This window comes from Ctenopharyngodon idella, chromosome 9 (genome assembly GCF_019924925.1).
Source record: "Ctenopharyngodon idella isolate HZGC_01 chromosome 9, HZGC01, whole genome shotgun sequence".
In the NCBI taxonomy this organism is placed as follows: Eukaryota; Metazoa; Chordata; class Actinopteri; order Cypriniformes; family Xenocyprididae; genus Ctenopharyngodon; species Ctenopharyngodon idella.
Window position 1 is genome coordinate 15,535,758 of NC_067228.1, and position 17,520 is coordinate 15,553,277.

At 36.8% G+C, this 17,520-nt stretch overlaps 1 protein-coding gene across 9 annotated transcripts in view; it reads left to right on the forward strand.

Annotated features, from left to right (window-relative positions):
- sema5ba (sema domain, seven thrombospondin repeats (type 1 and type 1-like), transmembrane domain (TM) and short cytoplasmic domain, (semaphorin) 5Ba) overlaps window positions 1-17,520 on the forward strand; it is a 144,142-nt gene that overhangs the window by 17,485 nt on the left and 109,137 nt on the right. For 3 of the 9 annotated variants that reach the window (XM_051906158.1, XM_051906159.1, XM_051906157.1), the window contains exon 2: window positions 10,567-10,638. The exons of 5 other annotated variants lie outside the window; for them this stretch is intronic. The gene's annotated coding sequence lies outside the window, so the exon portion shown is untranslated. Of the gene's footprint in view, window positions 1-10,566; window positions 10,643-17,520 lie in introns of all 9 variants that reach the window. One more of the 9 variants, XM_051906160.1, reaches the window with a different exon arrangement.

Genomic DNA, 17,520 nt, shown 5'->3' on the forward strand with positions numbered 1-17,520 from the left:
CTGGATAAGACATAAACACACAGAAAGCTTATGTTAACTGCATTTACCTGTCACATTTTATCTCTGTTATCACGAAACCCACACAACAAAACCACAGCTTTTTCCATCCTCCAGTTGTTGACGTCGTTGAATTCTGCGTTTAAATGACATTGCTGTCGGCTGGCTTATGTTACTTCAGAGTTCCTACTGCCGAAAATGGTCCTAGGGAACAATTTTGTTATTGGGGGACCGCCCTGGTGGCTAGTTCCTATAACTGAGTTCCTATTACTACCCAGTGCAAAAGCCCCTAATGTCATGTAATCATTCTATAAAGACGATTTGATTCTCAATAAACATTTATTAATATTATTAATGTTGAAAACAGTTGTGTTGCTGAATATTTTTGTGGAAAAAGTGAAAAAGTTGCTTTTCAGGATTCTTTGAATAGAAAGTTTAAAAAAGAACAGCATTTATTTGAAATGGAAGTCTTTTGTAACATTATAAATGTCACTTTGATCAATTTAATGTGCCCTTGCTGAATACTTTGCCCTTGCATTTCCTTCATAAAAATCTTACTGGCTTTTAAATGCTTGTATATATGAACAGTTAGTTGTTTTAAAACTGACATTTGATCTGCTGTGTTACATCTCAAAACTTTACAGCATCATTTTAATATTCGAAAAACTATTTTTAACCATCTTACATATGTGATGCTCATGGCGTGAGACGTTGTAAAAGGATGTGCCGCAGTGCAAATATTAAAACAAAACAAATATTAAAAAAATAACGTGTACAGAATACAATAACTGGATTTTTCAGCAGGTTTTATGTTGTCTGTGATATCATGAAGCAGGCAGGTGCTGTTTTGGTGGTGTTAGTTGCAATCTGTGCAGTAGAAAAGGCTGAGACTGAATATGCGGCTCGTGTCACACTGCTTATGTTCAAAAGCTGAACCACCAGCCCTCCAGTCACTATCTCCAAATGTGTTGCTTGTCTATTTTGGATCTCTGCCGCTAATGAATGCTAGACCTCACAGACGTTTATCTGTGATTGAGTGAACGTTTGATCCTTCGTCAATTATCTCTACACTTTACGTCTGCCCTCTGAAGTCTTAATTATGACATTGACAGAGATGCTGCTGATCAGACCCTCCCCCTGCTGCTGCAGCAATATTCAGAGCGCACTGCACTGCTCCGACTGACCCATTGTGAGAAGAGAGCAAAGGAAAAACAATCATGATGGATGTAGAAAACAGCCGGAGGTCATTGTATCATGTAGTTGTGAGGGCACATCAGCCATCAGAGACTGACTGTCTCAACAACATGACAGAGATACAGTTTAATTATATCACATTGAAATGTCTTTTTTTCTATTTTAATATATTTAGCCATTACTCCAGTGTTCAATTTATGTGTGTGTGTAATATATGTACATTAACATGGGATACAAATTAACCTTAAAGATTAACCTCATGGTGTTATCTATGTTGAAATCACATGTCCAGATGAATAACAATATTTTGTGCTCCTTCAATGCATTTACTATTGTGTGTCTGAGTAGATTTTATAATTATTTCTTGCTTCAGCTGATTAGAAATTTTTCAAGCTTTCAAATAATAAAAAATAATTTCCTTGTTGCTTTTACGAAATACAATGCTTGCCACTCACCAGTGTTTGGTGGAGAGCAGCATGATATAGCAAATTTATAGCTGGGATTATTAAGAGGCCATGATGGATTGGGGAAAATGGTGAAATTTGGCCTGGTGTGCACCCATACAGATCATAGGATTACCATTTCCTTACTGGTTTATTTAAGATTATTTAATCTTTTTACTTTATTTAACCATAAAACAACTTAGTGTATGTTAACATGACAATGATGTACTAAAAACGGAAAAGTTTTGCCTTTCTGCGTTTTTTTTTTTTTTTTTTTTTTTGCATTCAAACTACAACGTTGTCAAAATGATCCTGTACTATCCATGCCAGGCCAGTAGTTGGCGATGTCACTTTGTAAAGAAACACTATGCATCTATAAACTGAGCACGTAATACGCATGTATGTTCATGACGTCACTGTTTTCACAAATTTTTCATTTTTGTTTACACAGAGACAATAATGGTATCGTTTTCAAAAACTTGCACTTTGAAACTCGTTCTCAAAACTTTGTGTTTTCAGAACCCCAAAACGCCATTGTCGTGCAAATGAACAGCCAAAACTCATAAAAAGTTTTCCGTTTTCAATTGAAAACCATGTTGTGTAAACGGCCCCTTATTCATCAAAGCAGATGCTTAAAGGGTTAGTTCACCCAAAAACTAAAATTCTGTCATTAATTACTCACCCTCATGTCGCTCCACACACATAAGACCTTCATTCATCTTCGGAACACAAATTAAGATATTTTTTGATGAAATCTGAGAGGTATATGACTCGTCCATATACAGCAATTTAACCGAGATCCAGAAAGGTACTAAAGAAAAAAGTCGACGTGACTGCAGTGGTTCAACCTTAATTTTATGATGTGACAAGAATACTTTTTGTGTGCAAAAACAAAACAAAAATAACGACTTTATTCAACAATATCTTCTCTTCCCTGTCATTCTTATATGTTGTTTACATCCAGCACTCCCAGGTTCTACATCAGAACGTCGACTCATTATTGGCCGTCTCCTGCGTCAGCATCACACGGATGCATCGTACTGCTCACATGTGCAGCTTTGGCCAATACCGAGCCGGCATTCGGACATAAACACGGAAGCCTTAACTGTGTTTACTGCGGCAACTATGTAAGGATAATGACAGGGAAGAGAAGAGATTGTTGAATAAAGTTGATATTTTTGTTTTGTTTTTGCGCACAAAAAGTATTCTTGTCGCTTCATAAAATGAAGGTTGAACCACTGCAGTCACATCGACTGTTTTAAAGATGTCTTTAGTACCTTTCTGGACCTTGAAAGTGTCGGTTAAATTGCTGTCTATGGACGAGTCGTATACCTCTCGGATTTCATCAAAAAATATCTTAATTTGTGTTTTGAAGATGAACGAAGGTCTTATGGGTGTGGAACGACATGAGGGTGAGTAATTAATGACATAATTTTCATTTTGGGGTGAACTAACCCTTTAAATATACTAATTAGAGTAGCGAATGAGTCAGATTGTGATGAGTAATGTGTTGTTGTATTGAGTGCCTGCTCGTTCATTCCAGTCCAGAAGTTTGTAATATTTCAAAGAGCTTGTAGAGTCATATTGAGAAATGATAGATGGATTAACATGTTTACATTAAGTAAACTAAGTGTATGCCCCCGATGTTTTGGAAAAAAGACAGTTAGGTCAACCATCCAGGGGTTATTTGTATTCTGTAATGATCTCATTAAAGCGAGAGGTTTACTCTGAATCATTAATCACCCTGTTGACCATCAGAAGAGGGAGCACATTCTGTGGCTTTGTGATTCATTTGACTGGCAGTAATTACTCAAAGGATTGGCACTTCATCCATTGACTTTAATTCAGTTTCATTATAGAAAAGTTCCAGTGTATTCATTAGCTTCAGAACTCCAACAATGAGATGAAGCAAATTGTTTGGCATAAACTGAAATAGGTGAACTTTTGATGGCACCAGGCATTGAGTGCTGTAGATGCTCTGCTGTGATCTCGGCTTTTGATGTCGCTGATGTTTGATGTGGTTGTCACAGATGGGCGCTGGAGACTACAATGGAGACTTTTTAGGCATTAAGGTGCTCTGCAAAGCTCAAGCAATTCCAATGCACCTTTCTGTGAAATACTGCTTTTGCATGCTTCACTTTATGTGCTCGTGCAATCTGTCATATATGCCTGTTCAAAATTCAATGTGGAATTTATTGCTTTCTCATTGTCAGGAATCTTAAATTCTTCAGTCACACGTATATTACTTATTTCCTCCTAAGACACATTCAATTTGAATCCATACGTTTATCTACTGAGGAATGTTTTATGCAATTGAAACATGGGTATAATTTTGCTGTCAGCGTAGTTGTGATATTTTGCCATTTCTCTCGGGTGTTATTGACTCGGTGTTCTGTTCATGCCTTGCTATTGATATGATATTTGCCCATGAGAAAACCAATATTAATTGCAAAATTAATTAAAAAAAAAACTCACAAAAGTCACTGTAAGTGGGTGTACAGACACCACTAAAGAAATGTGTGCAGGAAATATTTGTGGACTTTGTAATCAAAATGTATTTTGATCCAAAAGTGATGTATGGATTATTTTAAAGATGTTATTCAGAAAAATCGAATATACAGTTCTGGTTGTTGATATCTTATTTACTTTCTTAAGTGCCTCATTATCTTTAAAAATATTTCAATTAATTTATTTCTGTGTATCTTTCACCATATGGTGAAATCCACTAATTAGTTCTTATACTACTTTTTTTTTTTTTTTTATAAAGACATTAATAATTTTATAATGGATTCATTATCAAAAGTGACTGTAAAAACATGTATAATGTTACAAAAGATTTATATTTTGAATAAATGTGATTCTTTAGAACATTCTATTAATCAGCTACGTTTCACGTACAGGTATGAAATTCGGTAGACAGATGTAACAGCCCAGTCCCTACAAAAAAGTCCCTGGGTGCAAATTCTGAAAACCCAACAGGAAGTGAGATACTTTGAATTTTCTCTGCAAAATTCTTGCAGTTTTTGCCATTTCCAGACGTTGTACTTTAACAAACTCCTCCTAGAGCTTTAATCAGATCAAGGTCATATTTGGTCAGTCTAATCTAAAGGCCTTTGTGACGTTAAATTGCAAAGATCTTGAGTTTTCACTGAAGGGTGTGTCCTTTCGATGTTTTGCCATGAAACGGGAAGTTGTTGTAACTTGGGCATACAATGTCCGATCTGCCCCAAACTTCACATGATTCATTGAGTCCTGACCTGAAGACATCTACAATGCAATATTCAGTTACAGTCATAGCGCCACCTGCGGGCAACAGGAAATTACATGTTTTACACTGTGATTAACTCCATAGAGATTTAATCTGATCAATATAATATTTGGTCAGTCTAATCTTAAGGCCTTAGCGATGTTAAATTGCAAAGATCTTGAGTTTTCACTGAAGGCGGCCCAACAAAGTCTGATGTTTCGCCATGAAGAAGGAAGCTGTTGCAACTCAGGCAAACAATGTCTGATCTGCTCCAAACTTCATATGTTTGATAATAGTCTTAGCCTGAAGACATCTACATGGCAATATTCCGTAATAGTCAATTTGCCACCTGTTGGCAGCAGGAAGTGTGGCATGTTGAAATGACTTTGCCCTATTTCAACTGTATTTACTTGCTTACATGCATGTCACCCACTATTCACTGTTTTCCTAAGGCCACCGGGTGGTGGTGGCCCCAGGTGCGAAGGCCCTTTCATCGCTGCTTGCAACTTTAATTTACATTGTAACAATATTACTGTTTTACTTTAAATAACTTTTGATTAAATAAATGCAGCCTTGGTGAGCATAAAGAGACTTTGTACCGACCTCAAAATTCTGAACTGTAGTTGTGACATAATAGGACTTTTACTTTGAATAAAACAAACAGTAAACTAATTTTGAGGAGCGACTCAAGATAGCAGTTGAGGAAGGGGCAAACTTTAGAGAGGATTAGGACTGGTGCACTAATTAAAGAAATCTGATATAATCAGATGCAGTAGTCAAATTAATACATTATAGTACATAATTAGTATGTTGTTGACAGATACTGTAGCCACTCCAGGCTTGTTGCATTGATTCAGGGGTGGGCGTTATTAGATCCACTGTGGGAGGCGTAATTACTGCAGCTGCGGTCCCTCCGATAGCAGTCACACTGGGCTGCCGACCCAGGAGGTCCCCTCGCCTTAGACCTCGTCTCTCAGCATTTGATTGGCTATCTTTTGTATGGGTCTTGCATACCCAGCCTCCTGCTGGCTAAATGCAATTGATATAGACAATGCCTATGTTCACATTATGTCTAAATGATCAGTTCTGTTTTTTTTTCCTTCAGATTCAGTCTGTTGTTCATATCCATGTTTGTAAATGACTTGTATAACAGTGTTAACATTGCCATATGCCATAACATGTCGATCCTGCGAACGTTGCAGAATTGTGATGCGTTTGTTACTTTTACTTAAATTGATGTGCAAGAATATAGTCCTGCAGTATTGACATTTACATCATCCTAGTTTCTGCTTGGCCGTCTTTTTACGGATGCTGCCCGCTGTTGCTCACTGCAGGATTTTTTTTTCATGATTAAAAAAAAATCTTTTTTGGCTCTTAATGAGGGTGACATTGACTAGGCCATGTGCAAGGATGGATTAATTCTCTAGTGGTTTGCACTTGGGTCACATTGTCATGAATCGTATATGAGACTGATCTGAACACATCAAATGAAATGGCCCAAATCAGATTTAACACTTTGAGCTTTTAATGTGATCATAGCTAATAAAAAATTCTGCACTACTTGCCAGGATGTTCAAATCAAATGGTCAAAGCATGAATTTGCATGCTTGCATAGTATAGTAGCATCTTACTATTTTTTCCATATGGCCTGCTATTCCGAATTCTGCCATAATTTGGTTGGTTTGCATGGTCAAGTTTGCCCCTGCTGGTACATGTGGCTGCAAAAAGCATTTTCTATTGATGTCTATTCATATACTATTCATGTGCTGTATTTTTTAATATATTTTATATGACAAATGACAACTTATACATGAGATTTGGAGGTAGAATACAGGGGTGCAAAAATGACTTTAGAAAGATGGCAGCATCATTTTTTATTTTTACACATTAGTAAAATTAAAAAGTAAAATTAGTAAAATTGTAACTTTAGGACTCTTTATTGCATTAAATGCCATTGGTGACCATTTAAAAATGGGTGAAAAAGCACGTTTTTCCTGAAGTTTGCATGCCTGTAACTCAAGAGTTATTAAATATCCTTTAATATCTTTTTATATTTTGGCTTTTAACAATCTTTTCTTTTGGTATCCACATTTTTATGGCCCTACTGTTTATGGTTAAATTCCTTAGATATGGGAGTCTCAATGTGGCTCCATGAGTAAATTGTTCACATTTTAAGTGATCAAAAACCAAAATCTTTCAAAGAGGAACAGCTGAAGAACATGTAATGTTGAAACTAGAAATGTATAACATTTAATAAAACTTTCCTTTTCCTTCTTACTGTGTATTTTTAGAGATATTTGGGAGCTATTGGCTTAGGTTTACGCAGCAATTTTTTTTTTTTTTTTTTCAGGCAACTGTTGTCGAATGCAGTGTAACGGCAACCACTTCAGTATTTCTTTTTTGTATACTCCTTCAGAACTGGAAGGCCAGCAGTAGGTTGCACAAGACATGCAAGGAGCAACTTTTATCATCTTCCCGGAAAAACTACTGCTGAAGCGACACAATCATTTTGCCACAGTCACAGCCAAATTAAAACTCTGAGATCAAACCAGAACTTGCCTTAAACCCTCCTTCCCACCTGCAGCAGCATTCTGAATCTGTAGCTCGCTAGACTCCCTTAATCTTGGGCCCTGGGGATCTTGTTGGAGCCTGTTAGCAAATGTTTATCCCACAGTGAACACCTGGTTGTTTGGAGAGTACGCCCACAGTGCACTGCCATCCCCCACCCGAGCAACAACGTGCTTAAGAGTGAGCCGGCACATCGTATTCTTACCACAGTGTGCAGTTCGTCGCATTCAACATCGTGATTAGCATAAGCCTCATTTAGTCATCCTTTAATGAATCATTTTCCTGGGCTTATTCCCAGCTGTGAAAAAGCATTAAATGGTAAAGCTATGAATTGTAACCTTAAACTTGATATTACCCAAAGAGACCCTTGAACAAAGCTTATCGCATATCATTAACCACGATTACTCATATGTCCCGAGGGATTTCTAGCAGTTTGATAGAATAACTCTTTAGTGGTGTTTCATGGAAAATCTTTAAGGAAATGCACATAATTTAATGTATTTTATGCCCAGCTAACATTCTCATTTAGTTTTCACATTCTATACAGGGCAATTTGGTTCGTATCAACTCCCAGTGTCGAATCATGGTCCTGCCAGACGTCCTTGGCGCCATTCTACTTTGTTTTTAAGGGATAGTTCACCCAAAATTTAAAAAAATTCTGTCATCATTTACTCACCTCTTGTTGTTATAAACCTATATGACTTTGTGTTCTGCAGAACACAAAAGAAGATATATTTAAACAATGTTTTGGCTGTTTTTGTCCATACAATGAGAGTCTACAGGATCCAAAAGAACATCCTTGATTTTTATATTAAAAAAAAACAAAAGCATTTTTTCGAAAAATCTTCAGTTGTGTTCCACAGACGAAAAAAAAAAAAATTGACCAGATTTGGCCAGATTGTACTTTATTTATAGCACTGGGGGTCTAGTGGTCAACTTGCACTATTTTCACCCTGGTTCAGCTTGCTTTTCCAATCTCGGACAGCATGTCCTGAGGCTTTGAAGGCCCCTGGCAGTCTGAGACTCTGGGGTACTGGCCTCATTGGCTACCTGATCCATAATCCAGTCCTGCCAGCTGCAAGCCTGCATGTTTTTCAATAAAGAGACATTAAAAAATTTAATCAAAAAAGATACTTTATTTTAAAAGCCTGCACAGGAAAAAGGAGTGTAATTGAGTGTCATAAAAAAGGAAGATAAGCCACCTGTGGAATCTGGGGTTGTTGAGGTTGCTTGGCCTGTGACTGAAACGTCTCAGTTTCTGTGACCTTTTTAAAGCAGTAACTCTCAGTGGTTGTTAATTGATTTATTGAACATGGCCTTGGCACGCCGGTCAATCAGATCATAGGAGCAGGGGTTTGTTGAAGGGCTTCATTATTTACTCCTTAATTACTCTGGCCCGGTGTCTCACTCCGTCTCTCTGCTTTGCACTATACAATGCTGGACTAACCTTTGCTAGACCCTCAGAGACGAAGAGAGCACAAAGCCCCTGTGCCTGGTCTGTGGAGGCTTATGAAGTGGAGCGGCCTCTCTCTTTGCTCTTTCTAATCTTAATTAAGTCCTGAACAATCGGGCTTTGCTCTTATCAGTATAGAGACTGATGTTGTCCAAGCTCTGGGGGTGCACTTTTAATTGCAAAGTTTGATAAGAATTGAGTAGAGCTCAAGAAAAGTGTTTCATTTATCTTGAAATTTTGCACAATGAATTAATATAATCATGAAATCACCTAAGAATTGTTTTTTTTTTAAACAGATTTTGCAGTATGTAATAGTGTTGTCTGTTGTCAAAAGTACTGACTTCGGTACTGAAATTTTAAAAATGTGACTATATCAGCATTTCCCCCTAGCATTTTGTGCACTGTTGAGCGGATTCTTAAACGCCTCTGATTGGCCATTATGTTCACGCACTCAACAGATATGTCTGTGATTTGCAACAATGATCAATGCTTCAAAAACATGTTGTAAATAGACATCTTTGATGCTTTTCACCGAGCACTTACACAGATATACACAGGAGCGTTTGAAAGCAGGTGTCTATCAGCGGATATATCGGGAATCCACTGATAGACGCCTGCTTTTAAACATTCCTGTTTGAAAGCAGGAAATGCTGGTGTCGTCACATTTTACTTTTGACAACACTAGTATGTAATGTATGTGCCTGTAATCATATAATTTGAATCATAGTTGTATTCACATTTTGAAAGCATTTTGCTTGATCTCATGTTTAGTGTTCTTCCTTTCAACATAATTTATGTACCAAACTTAGTTTGAATGACATGCACTTCATGTAATCGGGTCTCACGCTCCATATTTTTGTCCATATTTATACAGGTCAAATGACAGCATGACATCTTTTAATGCAAGATGATCCGTATTGCACTATACTGTTCAAAAGTCTGGGATCAGTACGATATCTTTTTTGAAAGAAATTCATACTTTATTCAGTTATAATAAAATAATGTTTTTAATGTTACAAAGCATTTCAAATAAATGCAGTTCTATTCAATATAAATTCCTGAAAATAATGTATCATGGTTTCCACAAAAATATTAAGCAAAGCAACTGTTTCTTGGGCACAAAATAAGCATATTAGAATGGTTTCTGAAGGATCATGTGACAATGAAGACAGGAATAATGGCTGATGAAAATTCAGCAGTTATTTTAAATTGTAATATTTCACAATATTACAGTTTTTATTGATTTTCCAAATATTAAAAAATCTTAGAGACCCCAAACTTTTGAATTGTTGTGTATATGGGATGTTTGGCAACCCTGACTCTTTGTTAAACAGTGGACATCCAGGATGAGGTAAAACGTTTGAAAAACCTCTTTGGAAACAATTGTTAGTGGTTCTTACTAATGTATTACTTAATGGGGGTACTTCAAGTAAATAATGTAGGTCATAGGGGTGCATCATACGAAAACGTTTGGGAACTCAGTGTAGTATGGCTGGTTCTCCTCCTTATGTGCCATACTCGGATCTCCTTTTCAACAGCATTCCAGTTTCTATTTCTCCAAGAGGGTTAGTGGTTTGTTTATGAGTGTAGGGTAACGCGTACCTTCTATCTCTTGCTTTTCTAAATAAAACACTTATGTGCTTCCTCTGATTCTCTCTCCAAAGGCTACAGAAGGATTGCTATCTGTTTCTGCAATAGCCCTGCAGCTTCAAAGATGACATGCTCGTGATGCCTCTGTAAGTAGGTTTCTGCTTGTTTTATTCACTCTGCCAGATGCCATTATCCGAATGAAACATGATAAACAAATGGGACCTCAGAAGTACCTCAGTATTGACCCTTTTCCACCAACAGGGTTCAGGTGCCGTTTCCTGATTTGTTAGTTAGTATGCTGTCAGGTTAGCTTGTGAGTTAACTGACGCAACATAGAACAAAACATAATTAATTTGACCAAACTTGTTCAAAACAATTAATTTTTGTATTAACACTGTTGTATTAAAGTAATTTTTGTGGGATTTCTAATCAGGCCCTAAACGAAGAAGCCATTAGAAAGGCTCAGACAAAAAAAAAAAGTCATAATTTTGGTGGATAAGGGACATGAGATGTTGTACATTCAGAAATTTTGGTATTTAGTATGAATTTGCTATGTTTTATTTGTGAATTTTGAGGAAAAATCTTTTCAAGGTTCCACTGCTTCATACTATAGTGCAGTTTTCTTTAACAGGAACTCATATAATGGAGATCTCCAGTCTTCCTGGAGAATCTGTGTGAGGTTTTCCTCCAATTCTTTTTCTCATTCCTTTTGTCTTTTGTTTTTGTCACCCCAACGCTCTTCATTCTCTGCTTCTCTGTCTCTGTGACCACGGACAAAGTCAGGGAGCCTTTCAAGTCAAATCCCTTTATTCTATGTCAGAAATTGAGTGTTTTGAAAAGGAGAGTTCTGGCAAAGAGAAAGGGCTGAAACTTTCATTGCAGCCATTTATGGAGCTGCACAGCCTGAGGCTCTTTTTCCTGTCCTCAAAAGAAACTGTAAGAGAGGCTGACATATTTAATTGGCTGTTTGTAAGCTAATTAAAGCTTGTATGTTGATGTGTTTGACAAATCACCAGGGTCTTTTTCATGTTTCAGACTTCTTCTGAAAGTACATTTTGTATGTCTGTGTGAAAGTACCAAATTCTACGGAAGAGGCCTCACTGAAATTGATTTTTGAAAATGTACCTTTGTAGTCACAATCATTAGCAAGGGTAGATGTAGTTCCATGACTAATTGACTTTCCTAAATAATTGTATAGCAGGATGAAGGTCACAACAAAAACAGCTGGTTAACCCATAACAGTAAGAATACACAAAGGCCGTTTACCCCTGGTATTAAGATGCGTTTTGGTCGATCGGCTCACAAGTAGATGAGGGAGACACATACATGTTTGCACCTGGTATTTTATTAACTTTTGTCCACTTTCAACCACTTCTGTGCTGATTTCTTCAAGGGGAGGGTCTGTTTTGCTGATAAATGTATGTTTTTTTTCATATCTTTCGATCTAATGGACAAAATAAGCTTGCACAATTCACATATGAACGCGCACAGAGACAACAGAAAAAATATACGGAGAACATCGGCTTTCTTTTCTGCTCTGATAAGCGCAAGACCACACCGAACGCTGTGAATGTGTGTTAGAAATCAGGAATGGGGTGAGAACATTGTGCTTGGTACGCTTTTCATCTTCACACCAAACGTGGGTCTCCAGCCAACAAAGTGTAAATCCCATCTGGCTTGCGCACTTCCCATAATGTTTACGCATTAGTTCAGTACAGGCGGAGAGTAGGTGGTCTTTTGTGGCTGTTCGAACGCTTTTGACCACATGAGCGTTCACACTACGAAAGCAATCCGGTGACCTCTGGAAGTGGTCAAAAGTGGACAAGCGCAAAACGTTTTAGACCCCGTTTACACCTGTATTAAGCGCCTTCCACTTGTGATCCGATCGACCAAAACGCATCTTAATATCAAGTGTAAATAGGGCCAAACAATTAAAAAGATTGTTGTCAAGATATATATATATATATATATATATATAGGATGCATTAAATTGACCCAAAAAGACTTTTACATTGTTGCAGAATATTTGTATTTCAAATAAATGCTGCTCTTGAACTTTGTATTTATCAAACAATAGAGTAATGAAAAGAAAATTCAGCTTTGCAAACAGGAATAAATTACATTTTACAAAATATTACAGTTTTTACTGTTATTTTGATCAAACAAATGCAGCATTGTTGAGCATAAGAGACTTCTTTTAAAAAACATTAAAAATCTTACTGACCTCAAGCTTTTAAACGGTAATGTTAATTATATTTTGTTTGAAAGGAAATAATGAAAACAATCTTAAAATCCTTCAAGTTTCTTAATACCATACTTATGAGGTTTACTTGAGGTTTACATTCTTAGTGAACAATATTTGTATTTATTTCAAAAGATTATTTAAATCTGCATAAATTATAGTCATTATAATAAATACTACAATGTTGCATAAATATTTTAAAATGTAAATATTATATCTTTTTTTTTTTTCTAAAAAATGTTTCTAAGATTTTTCTAAGATTTAAGCAGCTTCTCCAAGTTTCTCATAAACATTATTTATCATGTTTTTCTATTTACATCTACCATGATGTATAAACAGTTTAAAATTCAATTCATTATTATTATTATTTTTTTTTTTTTGTACTACAGCAGTAAAAATAAGATTGCATTATGGTAATGAGAGTCTCAGTGGTCCTGATATAATCTTTATTTTCCTTAAGCAAAATTTCTTGCAAATGTTCCTTTTTTTTGACCTTTGGGCGAAATGTGCCTTGTGTGAGTTTTTAAAGATTCATCCAGCACCTTTTGGAGTTGACTTTAGTTTACAGAGGAACACATTGGTGTCTGGGGATTGAAGATAACGAATTGCCAGACACCTGGATGTTGAGCACTTTCCCACTCACCAGGTCCTCTGATGGGCCAGCCAGGGTTCCAACACTCCAAGCTCTTACTGCACTTCCTTCCTTCTGTGCTATGTATATTTTTACTTTACATCGCATCTTCCTTCAAAGCTTTATTGCACCAGTGACTTAATCCCGATAAATGACATCATTTTAGCAGCTGGTCTCAATCATTGTGCCTTTCTGAGAAGATTCTTTTTTTCTTGTTTATGTTTATGGTCTTCTGGGCCCGTTTAGTGAGGCCAGGAGCTGCCGCGTTGTTTTAATTTCGACCCACTGTTGTTTGCCGACATTTGGTTCAGGATGACAATGAGCCGGAAGAAAACAAGCCTTTTACGATATGAATAGAGTAGGCACTAGAATGGGACTCCTCATCTGTAAGCTTGCTTTTAAGGGTCTGTTTCCCCCTCAGCCGAATTAAAGACGTGCCATTATGCTTGGCAAATTACTACGCGCTCTTTGTGGTCCAGCCATGGTACATTAGTGTGCCTTAAGATGGTCTAGCTGTGCCCATTCACCTAACAAAGAGAGGGTCCCCCTGGCAGATCCTTGGCTGGTCACACAGAGGAGCCATTCACACTAGGCAGAAGGGGCCGTACGGTAGAGAGCTCGGCCACAAGGCAGCCATGACAAAATTCACTAAAGTATTGCTTGCAGAACAACCATTTCCTCAAATGCAAACCAATTAAGTTCGATTTGACAACTGTCCAAGGCAGAGAAGCAGAACATCTGTGTAGAGTTAGAATATCTTAACAGAACTAGCCATGCTTGTGATGTTTTTGGTCTCTGTGGAAGGGAAGAGGTGGAGTTGCTTGTTTTGGGTTCCGGCTTTGTGGATTTTGGAATTTAGGGGCGGTGATATTGTAGCTGGACCCAATTACAATTGGAAGAATTACGTGCCTTCCAGTGGATTCTTACCACACACTGTTTTGCTGAAGATTTCTTTTTTTTTTTAATTTTAATAATTAACTCATTGTTTTAATGGCTGTAATTCACATAGCGTAATCACAGATATCCTAATTCAGTGGTTAGCTTTCTTTCTTTGTATTACATGATGCAACTGTTCACAGCTACAAGAAATATTCCTTGTTGACGGAGCCTCTTAAATCAGCCAGAATAAACAATGATGGAGACAAGTATGTTATCATATTTTACATCCTAGATGGAGAACTTGAGAAAGGGAGCCAGAACTTGTGTTATGAAAGCAGTTTTTAGTCTTGTTTAGTTCTGTAAAACGGTAAAATTGTTTTCTCTTATATTGAGTCCAGTTCCCTCTCTCGTCATAAATTAGTCGCTAGGAGTGATGATGGGGACCAAGAGCCAATAAATTGTGTGTTGCTCTCAGGGTCATTAAGCCGCGTGGTCTGGGCCCACTGGATCTTTTATCATCCGCCTTGGATCAGCAGCTGTAAAACGGTGGCTAACATTGTGTTCTTATTTCCCCATAACAAAAGATTAGCTGTCTACAGCTCATGAGTTCAGCTAATGCTCCTTGGGACTCGAGCAGCCGTGGAAACATAAATCTAGTCCCCAATTTTTGTTCTTTTCTCATTGTGCTCACCTTTCTTTGCCCTTTTCCCACTTTCTCTCTCGCCTTATGACTTTTAACTGATTTACTCCGTCTCCAGTCTCGACCTCAGACGGCGTGCCCACGGACTGCCCAAAGTCCATTAGCTGACTGTCACATGCATATTGCTGCTAGAAATCTGACACCAGTCTAGCTTGTGGTTGCAATGTACTGGATTGATGCATTACTGAGGACTAATCACAGGTGTTGACTGTTTTTTTCCCCCCTTGTTATTGGCATCAGATTTTTTTTAAGAGTTTAATGTGAGGCACTTAGTTTTTATATATATATATATATATATATATATAACCCTAACTCTTCAAAAATATTAAGCAGCAGAACTGTTTTCAACTTTAATAATAAGAAATGTTTTGAGCTCCAAATCAGCATAGAATGATTTTTAAAGGATCATGTGACACTGACGACTGGAGTAATGACTGCTGAAAATCCAGCTTTTCCATCACATGAATAAATAATAGTTTAAAATATAATTAGAAAATTAAAATGAACATTAAAGTAGAAAACAGTTATTTTAAATTGTAATAGTATTTCACAATATTACTTTTTTTTTTCTTTTCTTTTTTTTTACTGTTTTTGATCAAATAAATGCCACTTTGGTGAGCGGTATTTTTCCCCCCCAAAGCAATAAAAAAATCTTACCTACCCAACTTAAAAAGTGGACAAACCCTGCTGTACATTTGTTTAAATTAGTTTTAATAAGTTTTCACACAACCTATTTAAGATCCTAAAAAGCGTGTAAAAAAAAAAAAAAAAAAACTGTGATTAATAATTTTTCATGTCTCAGAATTAGCTAGAAACTGGACTCAATTTTATGCCGATAGTCAAAAGTCTGGCTCTGCAAGACTGTGCATCTGTCTTAATTAAGTTGACTGCTTTCATTGTTTGAGGTTGACTGTTATAAGAGAGATAAAATTATTCTGCTTTTATTCAGTAGAGCGCATGATTGTGTCCGATAAGCATATTAATCCAGAGAATAGCAAGAATCGTTGCATTCTTAAATGTAACTTTGGAGATATTTATGATCATGTTTTTGCACGTTTTACCATGTTTAGTGGAGAAATCACTCACACGTTGTGAAATGTTTTCTAAGATGTATGTGGATGTGTGGTTCTGAGGGAAAGGATTGAGAAGGGCCTCCAGTGGAAGGTTCCTGGAATGATTTGCTGCTGTGGTGGAGGGGCTTGCTTTCTGGGTCATGATTCAGAAGTTAAACCCAGGAGAGATCTGCACTGTGAGGGAAAATATTTTAGGCTTATGGAAAATGATCACATTTACAATTCACATTTTTCAAAAAGACTTTTACTATTGTATTAATTTTGAGGCATCGCTTGTGCTTGCCACATATTTTTACTCTACCAAACAAGGCCGTTGCCAGGAGTGAGCCTAGTGGGTGACATAATGTGCCCCCCTCCCCAAAATGACTTGTCAAGTGTAACAAGAAAATTAATAGAACAAAAGAAAAATATCAAGAGATTTCACTCGAATTAACTACAGTATGTTCCTCCTGGAGTTATTACAGTAATTATCAGTATAATGTGAATAGACTTACCAGTATGCAGTCATAAAAAAAAACAAATAATTAATTTGGCGTGTTATATTGTATGGGATGTGAACATTGTACAGTTGATCTGACTGTAATTTTAAAAAGTTTCTTTTGAATGGAATGCATGGTCAGGAAATGTGTTTTAAAAGGAAAAATCTTGAAGGTACAGGACATATGAAAATATATATATTTTTTTTAAAGGGATATTTCAACCAAATTTGTTCAGACCCCTCTGACTTTAAAAATATTTTCTTTTGAGTTCCAGGGAAGAAAGTCAATCAAAGCTTTGAAACAACATTTGAATCTTCATTTTTGGGTGAACTAACCCTTTAACATATTATCTACTAAACAGTTTGAGTTTACAGTTCCTGTCACATTTTGATGTTATTGTTTTATAAAGTATCACTACTCTTGGGGTCTTTGATCTTTTTTAGCTGTGACTTCTTATTTGGCAGACAGCTATTTTCTTCAACATTGTTTCATGGTGAATTTCAGTCTGGATAAGTGAGGTGCATTTTTAGGAGTTCAAACACTTTTAACTTGACATGCCATTGTTAAAAGAATTGGCCAAATATGTCCATATGATGGCCATTATAGTGTACTAATTAAGGTGCGGTCACTTTGTTTGGTGAATTTTCATGGGTGAAATCCAGTTTCAATAGGAATCGATGCAATCGGGAATTTTGTGTGATGGCGAAAGATTTCCCCAGGCTGGTTTCGCCACCAGTTCAAGTTCATGTGAATTCATGTGTTGACCAACAGAAAGCTTATTGGTTTGAAAGATTTTGAGTTTGAACTGTGCTTCATACATTGCAACACTATAGAGTGGTGCAGGTATGACATCACTTTGTAGGCCAAAACGCGGAAACACTTAGCACTTCCGGTTCCATTCCCCCGAAGTCGATGTTTTTTTTTTTTTTAATGGGATTTTGGTTAAATGGCTGAAATAAGGTCTGTGGTGAACACAAGCTCAAGACACTTTCATGTTGTATTCTGTGACAAAAAAAAAAAAAAT